Source organism: Peromyscus eremicus, chromosome 7 (genome assembly GCF_949786415.1).
Source record: "Peromyscus eremicus chromosome 7, PerEre_H2_v1, whole genome shotgun sequence".
Lineage (NCBI taxonomy): Eukaryota > Metazoa > Chordata > Mammalia > Rodentia > Cricetidae > Peromyscus > Peromyscus eremicus.
Window position 1 is genome coordinate 51,908,321 of NC_081422.1, and position 10,540 is coordinate 51,918,860.

The window sequence follows — 10,540 nt, forward strand, 5'->3', positions numbered from 1 at the left end:
CAGGACATTTGGAGCTACATAGTCAGGCCTTGTCTCAAAAAAAAGAAAGAGGGGGTGAGTATAGAAAGGTACATAAAGAAATAGGAAGAACGCAGGTGTGTTGATTCACACTTATAATCCTAGCCCTTGCAAGACTGGGGCAATGGGATCAATGAAGTTCAAAGCCAGTTTTATCTACACAGCAAGTTCCAGGCTACCAGGGATACACAGTGAGAGACTGTCTCAAAATAAATAAATAAATAGGAATAGAAAAATAGGGAACAGCTTTGAAAAAAGCCAGAAAAAAAGAAAGAGATAATAATATACAGGCGTGAACAGCAAGAATGAAGAAAAACCAAGGCAAATGCTTAGGAGCACAGAACTTGGGTGGCTCTGGGACTCTTTGGAGACATGGAGCTGGGGGAGGAGGAAGACAGACGGTCATTGTGAGTGGTGTTTACATAGTAAACCCCTGTGGGCTCTCCACAGCCACGGCCATTCCCCTGTCCTGCCAGCCAATTGCTCCTGCCCCTCACCCACACCACCCCAGGCCTGGAAGAGGGCTGCCGTGGGTGGGATACACTGCAGGGATTCTTTGCCCAGAATAAGGGCCCATTGTCTTGCTCTAGGCTGCCAGAGCCCGGTCCTCACTCCCACAGCTGGCAAGACAGGGGAGGGATCGAGGGGAAGCAGACAAGAGCAAGTGCAGGAGAGACAAGGAAGGCTGAAACAGGCTGAACAGGAAGAGTGTGAGCCCCCAGGCCAACCAGAAGGAAGAGCCCTGGGTGACAGGCGGGACAGCTGAGTTCTCTTCCAGTTCTGTCCTCAGTCCACCCACGTGGTTCTTATTCTGTATAAATGTGCTGAATTTCTAGGCAGTTGTTGGGATTGTCTCCATCAAAGTACACAGCCTACCAATGCCAGCTTCTCTGTATGGGTGTTGGTCGTTTCTTCACTCCCCAGAGGCCCAGTTAGGTCAGGCTTTAAGCTGTGAAGGTCATGACACATGTAAATAAAAATAACAAAAATAAGTATTTTTTTAAGGAAGGTAATTCCCCACAAGCATGCCCAGAGGACCATTTCCCAGGGAATTCTTGATTCTCTCAAGCTGACATGAACACTAACCATTACACACATGTAGACATACGTTACATATGAGACAGTGTCTGGTACATAATAAACATTCAATGAATATTTAACTCCTACAGCAGTGTGTGTGGGGGGGTGTTTCTTATGGGCAGAGTGACAGAGCCTGAGCCAAACCATGTAATAGCATTAACATTTCAAGCTTGAAGGATGCCACATCTGCTCCCATGCCTTTACTCAAAGCATGTCATAAAGGTAATCCCAAAATAGGTCCAGAGAGGAATGCTTCCCAGATAGGATGATGAGGAAAGTCATCTGAAAATGGCAGTGTTTAATCCCATTGTAGGGAGATACAAATGACTGAGAGCAGTAACCTAGTCAGTCACCCACAGGGCCGGTTCCAAGCTGCTTCTGTTCCCTGTCTAGCTATGGCCAAATGAGGCATGTCCACCCAAGGATCTCCAGGACAACATCTACATTACAGGTCAATAAACAAATGAAAATATTAGCTTTTACGGAACTTTTGATTCATCAAAGGAAATGCTAAGTCTTATGAAGCAACCACTATTACCCTCACTTATAAATGAAGCAAGTGAGCATAAGAGATGCAATCAGTCCACCCAAGGAAATAGAATGGATGGATCTAAGAAATGGATGATCTATTATCTTTTAAGATCTATTTATTTTACTGTATGTGTGTTTTCCCTGCATGTATATCTGTGTACCACGTGTGCCTAGTGCTCTTGAAGACCAGAAGAGAACATCAGATGCCTTGAAACTGGATTTACAGATGGTTGTGAGCCACCATATGGGTGCTAAAAATCAAACCAGGTTCCTCTGGAAGAGTACCCAGGGCTCTTAACCTCTGAGCCATCTCTCCGGCCCTAAGATCCATTATCTTTAGTCTGGGTGGAGTAGTGTTAATTATCAATCTGGAATGGTCTAGAATCACCCAAGAAGGGAGTCTCAATGAACAATTGTCTAGATTAGGTTGGTCTATAGTCATATCCATGGAGGGATATCTTGATGTTGTTAATTGAAGTGGGAAGACCCATACACTTTGGCATCATTCCCTAAGCTGAACTATATAAGAGTGGAGAGAGGCAGCCAAGCAGTAGCATGCATGCAATAATTTATTGCTTGCTGCTCTTGAATGTAATGTGAATAACTGTGTCCCTTAAACTGCTTCTGTCATGGTATTTTATCACAGCAATGGGAAACGAAACTATGAGGCTGGGTTTTCCCAGAGGCAGACTCTGAGGTAAGGGAGTAAATACAAATGATCTGATTCAAAGGAAACAAGGAAATGAAGGGAAACAATGTAGGAAACAATAGCGAGCGTGTTACTAATGTGAGCAACCAAAGCTTGACCCTACTGGGGTATTCAGTACAGAAGACAATTAGGGCATCCCACCAAAGGAGTGTCCACTCCTGGCACTTCTCAGCAGAGAACACTCTCAGGCAGAAAGTACCAGGAACTTGCAGTAAAGAATCACAAGGAGCAGTGCGGCGGTGGCCCACACCTTTAATCCCAGCCCTCGGGAGGCAGAGGTAAGCGGATCTCTGTGAGTTTGAGGCCAGCCTGGTCTACAGAGCAAGATCCAGGACAGACTCCAAAAGCTACACAGAGAAACCCTGTCTTAAAATAAACCAAATCATCATCATCATCATCATCATCATCATCATCATCACAAGAAATGACTAAGGGTTTGGAGAGGGCACTCCACTGCCTCCGTGATAACCCTTGAAAATAAGCTATTACCCATACCCTTGGGTGTTTGCACTATGCTCTCTCTCTCTCTCTCTCTCTCTCTCTCTCTCTCTCTCTCTCCTTCCCTCCCTCCCTCTCTCTGTCTTTCTCTGCAGTGGGAAGGAGGATGGGTAGAACTCAGAACCTTTTGTATTCAAAGGAGGAGACTCCAAGGTTTGGAAATGTAGTTCAGTGATAGGTCTCCGGTCCTTGGAGTCTCCTTTCTTCCTTCTTTTTTTTTTTTTTTTTTTTGTGTGTGTGTGTGTGTGTGTGTGTGTGTGTGTGTGTGTACGCGAGCGCACATGTATGTCTTTGGGCTTTTTGTTTGTCTGGAGGTTTTTGGGGTTTTTTTTAGATGTATTTATTTATTATGCACAGAGTGTTCTGCAGGAGTGTATGCCTGCAGGCCAGAAGAGGGCACCAGATCTCCATACAGATGGTTGTGAGCAACCATATGGTTGCTGAGACTTGAACTCAGGACCTCTGGAAGAACAGCCAGTGCTCTTAACCTCTGAGCCATCTCTCTAGCCCCTGTCTGGAGTTTTAATGAGGTTTGTTTGTTTAAGATTTATTTTATATTACTTTATTTATTTATTTATTTATTTATTTATTCAGGTCCTTGTGCTTGCTAGGCAGGTGCTCTATCACTGAGCTTTTGTTCTTGCCAAGGACCCAGCTTCGATTCCCAGCACCCATATGGTGGTCACAACCATCCATAACTCCAGTTCCAAAGCACCTGATGCCTTATTCTGACCTCTCAGGCATCAGGCACACACATAGTGCACTTCTATAAATGAAGGCAAAACACTCATATACATAAAATAAAATAAAAAATCTAAATAAATAAATAAAATAAAATATAGACCAGGTATGGTGGCTACTGCCTTTAATCCCAGTGCTTGGAAGGCAGAGGCAGGCGGATCTCTGTAATTTCAGCGCCGTTCTGGTTTACATAGTGAGTTTCAGGACATCCAGGGACACACAGTGAGACGCTGTCTCAAAAAATAAAATTAGGGCAGTGGTGGCACACACCTTTAATCCCAGCACTTGGGAGGCAGAGGCAGGAGGATTTCTGAGTTCTGTTCTGCAGAGTGAATTCCAGGACAGCCAAGGCTACACAGAGAAATCCTGTCTCAAAAAACGAACAAACAAATAAATAATAAAATAATAATATGTTATTGAACAATAGAATTCAATAAACTGACACAAAATATAGCTGAATTACAAAACCAAGTTAGACAAAATAAGCCAAATCATAAAAATAAATAAAGGGATGAAGGGATGAAGCTTAGTGTCAGGGCCCTTGTCTAGCACATGCAAGGCCCAGGGCTCCATGCCTAGCACTGGAAAAAAATAGGAGGGATAACTCTGAATAAACAGAGCTGGATGCAATGGCAGACACCTGAAATTCCAGCTGTTTGGGAGGCTGAAGCAGGAAGATTGCAAGTTCTGAGACAACCTAGGCTATATATGAGACCTTGTCTCAAAAAGAAAAAAAAAAAAAGAAAGAGAAGGAGGCTGGGACTGCAGCTCACCTAGCACAGCACTTGCCTAATACGCAGGAGGCCCTGAGTTCTATCCCAAACACTGTATAAACCAGGCATGGTAGTGCCTGCCTGTAATCCCAGCACTCAGAGGTGGACGGAGGAGAACCAGAGGCCATCCATCCTTGGCTGTGAGAGTCCTAAGCCAAGCCAGGCTGTATACAACTCTCACTCAAAACAAACAAACAAAAAGATGTGTGTTTTACTGTAAATTAACTAACTGCAGTAAGGCAGCTATAAATACACACACGCGCGCACACACACACACACACACACACACACACACACACACACACACACACAAAGTGTGGTCTCTGAACAGCAGGAATCTAGCAAACAAGAAAAACCCCAATCCTACCTCTCTGTTCAACCGCCACAGTACTTCCCTCCACTAGCAGTTCCCACAGTGGACCACGTGGGGGCAGGCAAGCCTACAGTGATCAATGCTTGCAGAGCTAACTCTCCACTATCAAGTCTTCTCTGCCCTAACCAGAAGTGCACGGTGCAAGGCAGCATCCAGGCTTCCACACAACCAACCATAGCCATCATCACGTTTAGCCAGCAGCTCTGACCATGGAATCCAGAGCACAGCCTGCTGTTCACACATTCAGTTAGAACGGGAATCCTGCAGCTAGCAGTGTCCATGCCAGCCTGTTCCTACAAACCTCCCAGCAAGAAAGAATGCCCTCTACACGTCCTACCCTTCCCTGGTAAGCACCAACCTCGGCCACCAGCCTCGCCCGCAGAGGTCAAAACCACAAGACACATCCTGCTCTTCACCTGCCTGACCGTTTTCACCCGCATTCTATTGCCCTTCTCAGCCTGACATCCTCTGCCCTGGGTGTTGCCTCACCGGGTCCTCAGAGTCTTCAGCAGACCCCAGCCCTGTCCCTCTCTCCAGAAAGTCTCACTTTTCATCCTTTAACAATGTTTGCATTTATTTATTTATTGGGAGATGGTGAGAGTACCACAAGGATGGACGCTTGTGGAAGTCAGAGGACAGCTTGAAGAGCTCATTCTCTCCTCTCACCTTGTGGGTTCCAGGGATCAAACTCAGGTCCCCAGGCTTGGCAGCAACCACCCTTGCCCAAGAGCCATCTTGCCAGCCCATGTCTTACTTTTCTTTTAGGAATAGTGTGCAAATACCCTCAGGAGCAGGGGCTACTTCTTCTCTACCTTCCTGTTAGGAGCTAAGATGGATGCTGACCACTGTCCTCAGGGACACTAGGTCCTGGTTTTGTTTGTTTGTTTTTACTGTTGTTTTGAGTGTCCTCTTGTGCTTTTTGTTTTGTTTTGTCAACTTGACACAGCTGGGGTCATCTTGGAAGAGGAAACTTCAACTGAGAAAGAGCCTCTTTCAGATTAGCCTATAGGGAGTTTAGTGGTGGTGGTGGTGGCGGCGGCGGCGGCGGCGGCGGCGGCGGCGGCGGCGGCGGCGGCGGCGGCGGCGGCGGCGGCGGCGGCGGTGGTGGCGGCGCACGCCTTTAATCCCAGCACTCGGGAGGCAAAGGCAGGCGGATCTCTGTGAGTTCGAGGCCAGGAAAGGCGCAAAGCTACACAGAGAAACCCTGTCTCGAGGAAAAAAAAGAAGAAAAAACAAACAAACAAACAAACAAACAAAGTAACTTCAAGAGAATGAATAATGGTAACATGTGGACCTGAGATGTAACTCAGTTGATAGAGTACTTGCCTAGCACACACAGTGCTCTGAATTTGAGCCCCAGCATCAAATAAAACCAAGAATGATGGCGCATACTTGTAATGACAGCACTCTGGAGGTAGAATCCAGATGATCAAAAGTTCAAGGTCATCCTTGTCTATATAGCTAATTCCAGGCCAGCCTGGTTGGTATAAAGGAGACTCTGCCTTAAAAAAAGAAGAAAAATGAAAGTAAGAAAGTTATTAGTATGATGAGTCTCAAATATTCACTTATTAAACTTTGAATATTTATTTTAATACACTTTATTTAATTGTAAGCCAATATAATTAAGATTTTAATAATGGCTGTGTTTAACAATCAGCTCATAAAATTAAACATTTAACAGTTAGTTCTCCTGAGCCATCATGAGCTGCTGAAAACATACCACAGCTTGGTCCCAAGCCCAGGTTCTTTTCTAAGCCTAATTGTACTGACAGTTCAAGAGATCCTATTTTTCAAATACATATTTATTTTATTTTTAGATAGGATCTCATGTATCTCAACCTAGTCTCAAACTAGCTCTGTATCAAAGGATGACTTTGAACTTCTGTTCTTCCTGCCTGTGGTGGTTTGAATGAAAATGGTCCCGTAGCCTCATTGGGAGTGACACTATTAGGGGGTATGGCCTTGTTGGAGGAAATGTGTCACTGGGGATGGGCTTTTTATGTTGCAAATGCTCAAGCCAGACCCAGTGTCTCTTCCTGCTTCCTGCAAAGCCAGATGTAGAAATCTCACTACTTCTCCAGCACCATGTCTGCCTGCACATCGCCATGCCTCCCACCATGATGATAATAGACTAAACCTCTGAGTCTGTAAACCAGCCACAATTAAATGTTTTTCTTTACGAGCATTGCCATGGTCATGGTGTCTCTCACTGCAATAGAAACACTAAGATGCTGCCTCCACCTCCTTTTTTTTTTTTTTCTCGAGACAGGGTTTCTCTGTACAGCTTTGCATCTCTCCTGGAACTCACTTGGTAGCACAGGCTGGCCTCAAACTCACAGAGATCCGCCTGCCTCAAACTCACAGAGATCCGCCTGGCTCTGCCTCCTGAGTGCTGGCATTAAAGGCGTGCGCCACTACCACCCGGCTGCTGCCTTCACCTCCTAAGTACAGGAATTACAGGCTTGTAAATCCTGAAATCACACGGCCAGTTTATGTGATTGGCCATCAAACCCAGGGCTTCACGCATGCTCGGCAAACTCTACCAACTGAGCTATACCCTCAGCCCTCAAGAGATTTTTGTCATTGGATAACTATACAATACCTTGGGTTTATGATTCCTCTTTAACTCCAGTGGTCTTTGTCTCTCTGCCCGGCCTCAGCTTCTCCCCCGACCTCTCTGTAGTCTTATCACTGGAACCTGTTTCACCTAAGAGTCTAAGTCCTGTACACTCATGTTAGACTCTGGCCTCCTCTCCGCCCAGCCTTTGAGTAACACCATGTGTGTCTTTCCACTACGAAGAACATCATTCCCTGAGCACTCACTTAGCCTCCTGGTCCCTGAGATAGCCATCTTCCTGGCTTGTCCTTCTGCTAGATTGGCATTCAAGACGTTCCCCCTGGACAGAGTAACTGCATAGTGAAGCAATTTATGTTTACTAGTATCATTTTATTATTATTGTTTGTGTGTATGTGTATTTTACCAGCAATGTATGTGTACTACATGTATGCAGTGCCAAAGGGGGCCAGAAGAGGGCTTTTGGATCCACTGGGACTGGAGCCACAGGCAGTTCTTGAGGCATCACGTAGGTGCAAGGGATCAAACCCAGGTTCCCTGTAAGAGCAGCTGGTGCTTTTCACTACTGAACCATCGCTCCAGCCTCACTAATATTATTTCAGTAGACGCCCTCTTAACTGGTGCAGTTGAAGCAGAAGTTGGTCGATTAAACAAAAAAGGAAGTTTAATTTCTTTTTTTTTGGGGGGGGGCGGTTTCGAGACAGGGTTTCTCTGTGTTGCTTTTGGTGCCTGTCCTAGATCTCTTTCTGTAGACCAGGCTGGCCTCAAACTCACAGAGGTCCACCTGTCTCTGCCTCCTGAGTACTGGGATTAGCAGAAGTTTAATTTCTTTAAGATTTATTTTTATTTTTTACTTATGTGTACATGTGGGTGGGTGTATACATGAGAATGAAGTGCAGGTGTCCTCAGAGTCTAGAAGAAGGCATCAAATGCCCTAAAGCTGGAATTATGGGTGGCTGTGAGCTAACCAATGTGGGTGCTTGGAAACAAATTCAGTTCCTCTGCAAGAGGAGTACGCCCTCTTTCCCACTGTCCTAGTTAGGGTTACCATTCCCATGACGAAACACCACAGCCAAAGCAAGTTGGGATGAAGAGGATTATTTGGCCTGCACATCACAGTCCATTGATGGAAGCCAGGCAGAACTCCAACAGGGCAGGAACCTGGAAACGGAAGCTGATGCAGAGGCCATGGAGGGGTGCTGTTCACTGGAGTGTTCGCCCATCATGGCTTGCTCAACTTCTTTGTTACAGAACCCAGGACCACCAGTCCCCGGAGGCATCACTCACAATAGGCAGGGCCTTCCCCTGTCAATCATTAATTAAGAAAATGACCTACAGGCTTGCTTACAGCCTGAGCCTATGGAAGCATTTTCTTAATTGAAGTTCCTCCTCTCAGATGACTTCAGCTTGTGACAAGTTGACATAAAACTAGTGAGCACAACCACTGAGCCATCTGTATAGTCCGGCAAAAACATAAGTTTAAAAGGATCATTTGAAAACTATGTGTATTTGGGAGTCAGGCATGGTGGCCTCCAGCACTCGGGGACTGAAGCAGCAGCATCACCAGTGACTGGTGAACGGGCCAAACGTTCCAGGCGCTTGGCCTCTTGGCCGAATAATTGAAAATAAGGTCTCACACTGACTTGCAAAAGCAGCACGGTAACTTTATTTGGAGTGAAGCGATAGTACAACCAGAGACGGACAACTGGACAGCATGAGGGAGGGTGTTCGAGGCCCTGGGTACACCCTGCAGTCTCTTTATGGGGTCTAAAGGAAAGAGTGGCTGGTTGCTTAAGGGAAGTAATTTGAGTGATTCCCTACTTCAGCTGATAGGTCATAGATTCATTTTTCCTACTGTGCATGTCCCTTCCCAGAATGCCTCTGATCTTAACCATATGAGTCCATAATCACACACGAGGATAAGATGGTAAACAGGATTATCCCTAAAAGTTCACCTGAACAACATAGTGTGCCTTACTACAAAACCGGAACACACTCTGTAGACCAGCCTGGTGCTGAACTCAAAGATCCGCCTGCCTCTGCCTCCCAAGTGCTGGGATTAAAAAGGACTGCACCACTACACCTGGCATGTTTTCCCTTGTATAACAAGACGTATAAAAATGACCTAGACTTCATTTCTGGTCATTGTATAAAAGCACTGAGACACCTGAAAGACTGAGTGTAAACTGACTATTATAGTGTTCCCAGTCTTTCCCAGTGATCCCCACCACAAGCCAACCACAACATGTGTGTTACTATGTGTGAAAGTATTTCCTTAACATCCTTTTTATTTGTATGAATCATTCCAAGTCCTTTAAGCACCTCACAGAAGTGAACTATTCGGTATTTGCCTTTTAATGAATGGCTATGTTTTGTTTGTTTGTTTGTTTGTTTGTTGTTTTGAGACAGGGTTTCTCTGTGTAGCCCTGGCTGTCCTGGAACTTACTCTGTAGACCAGGCTGGCCGCACATATACCTGCTTGCCTCTGCTTCCTGAGTGCTGAGAATAAAGGCAAAAGGCACTCACCACCATATCCAGCATCTCCCCAGATCCTTTTTTTTTTTTTTTTTGAGACAAGGTCTCATGTAGCCCACACAGGCTTCAAGCTTGCTTTGTAGCCAAGAATGACCCTGAGTTCCTGATCTTCCTGCCTCCATCACAGTGCTCAAGTTATTGGCCTGCCCCAGCAAACTCTGCTTCCAAGTGGATTTTTTAAAGTTTCAAATAAAAACTGCAACTTTGAAAGCCAGCGGTGGTGGCACACACCTTTAATCCCAGAAAACAGAAGGCAGAGGCATGTGGATCTCTGTGAGTTCGAGGCTAGCCTGGTCTACAGAGGAAGTTCCAGGACAGCCAGGGCTACACAGAGAAACCCTGTCTCAGAAAACAAAAACAAAAACAAACCAAAAAAAAAAAAAAAAGAAAGAAAGAAAGAAAAAAAAGGAAGGAAGGAAATATTTTTCCATTTAATTATTTATTCATTCATTTATTCATTCATTCATTTATTTATTTATTTGTTTATTTTGTGTGTGTGTGTGTGTGTGTGTGTGTGTTTGGGCACATATGTACTATAGTACATGTGAAGGTCAGTGTTAGCATTTAGGCATCTGTACAGGCCTGCCCTTAGGGTCCTGACAGGATATACCTCAGCTGCAGCCACTAAGAGCACCCCCTGTGCGCATTCCATATGTTTTCTTATAAAAGGTGGGCCTTGCCCACCTCCTGTCTCTTTCTCTTTCTCC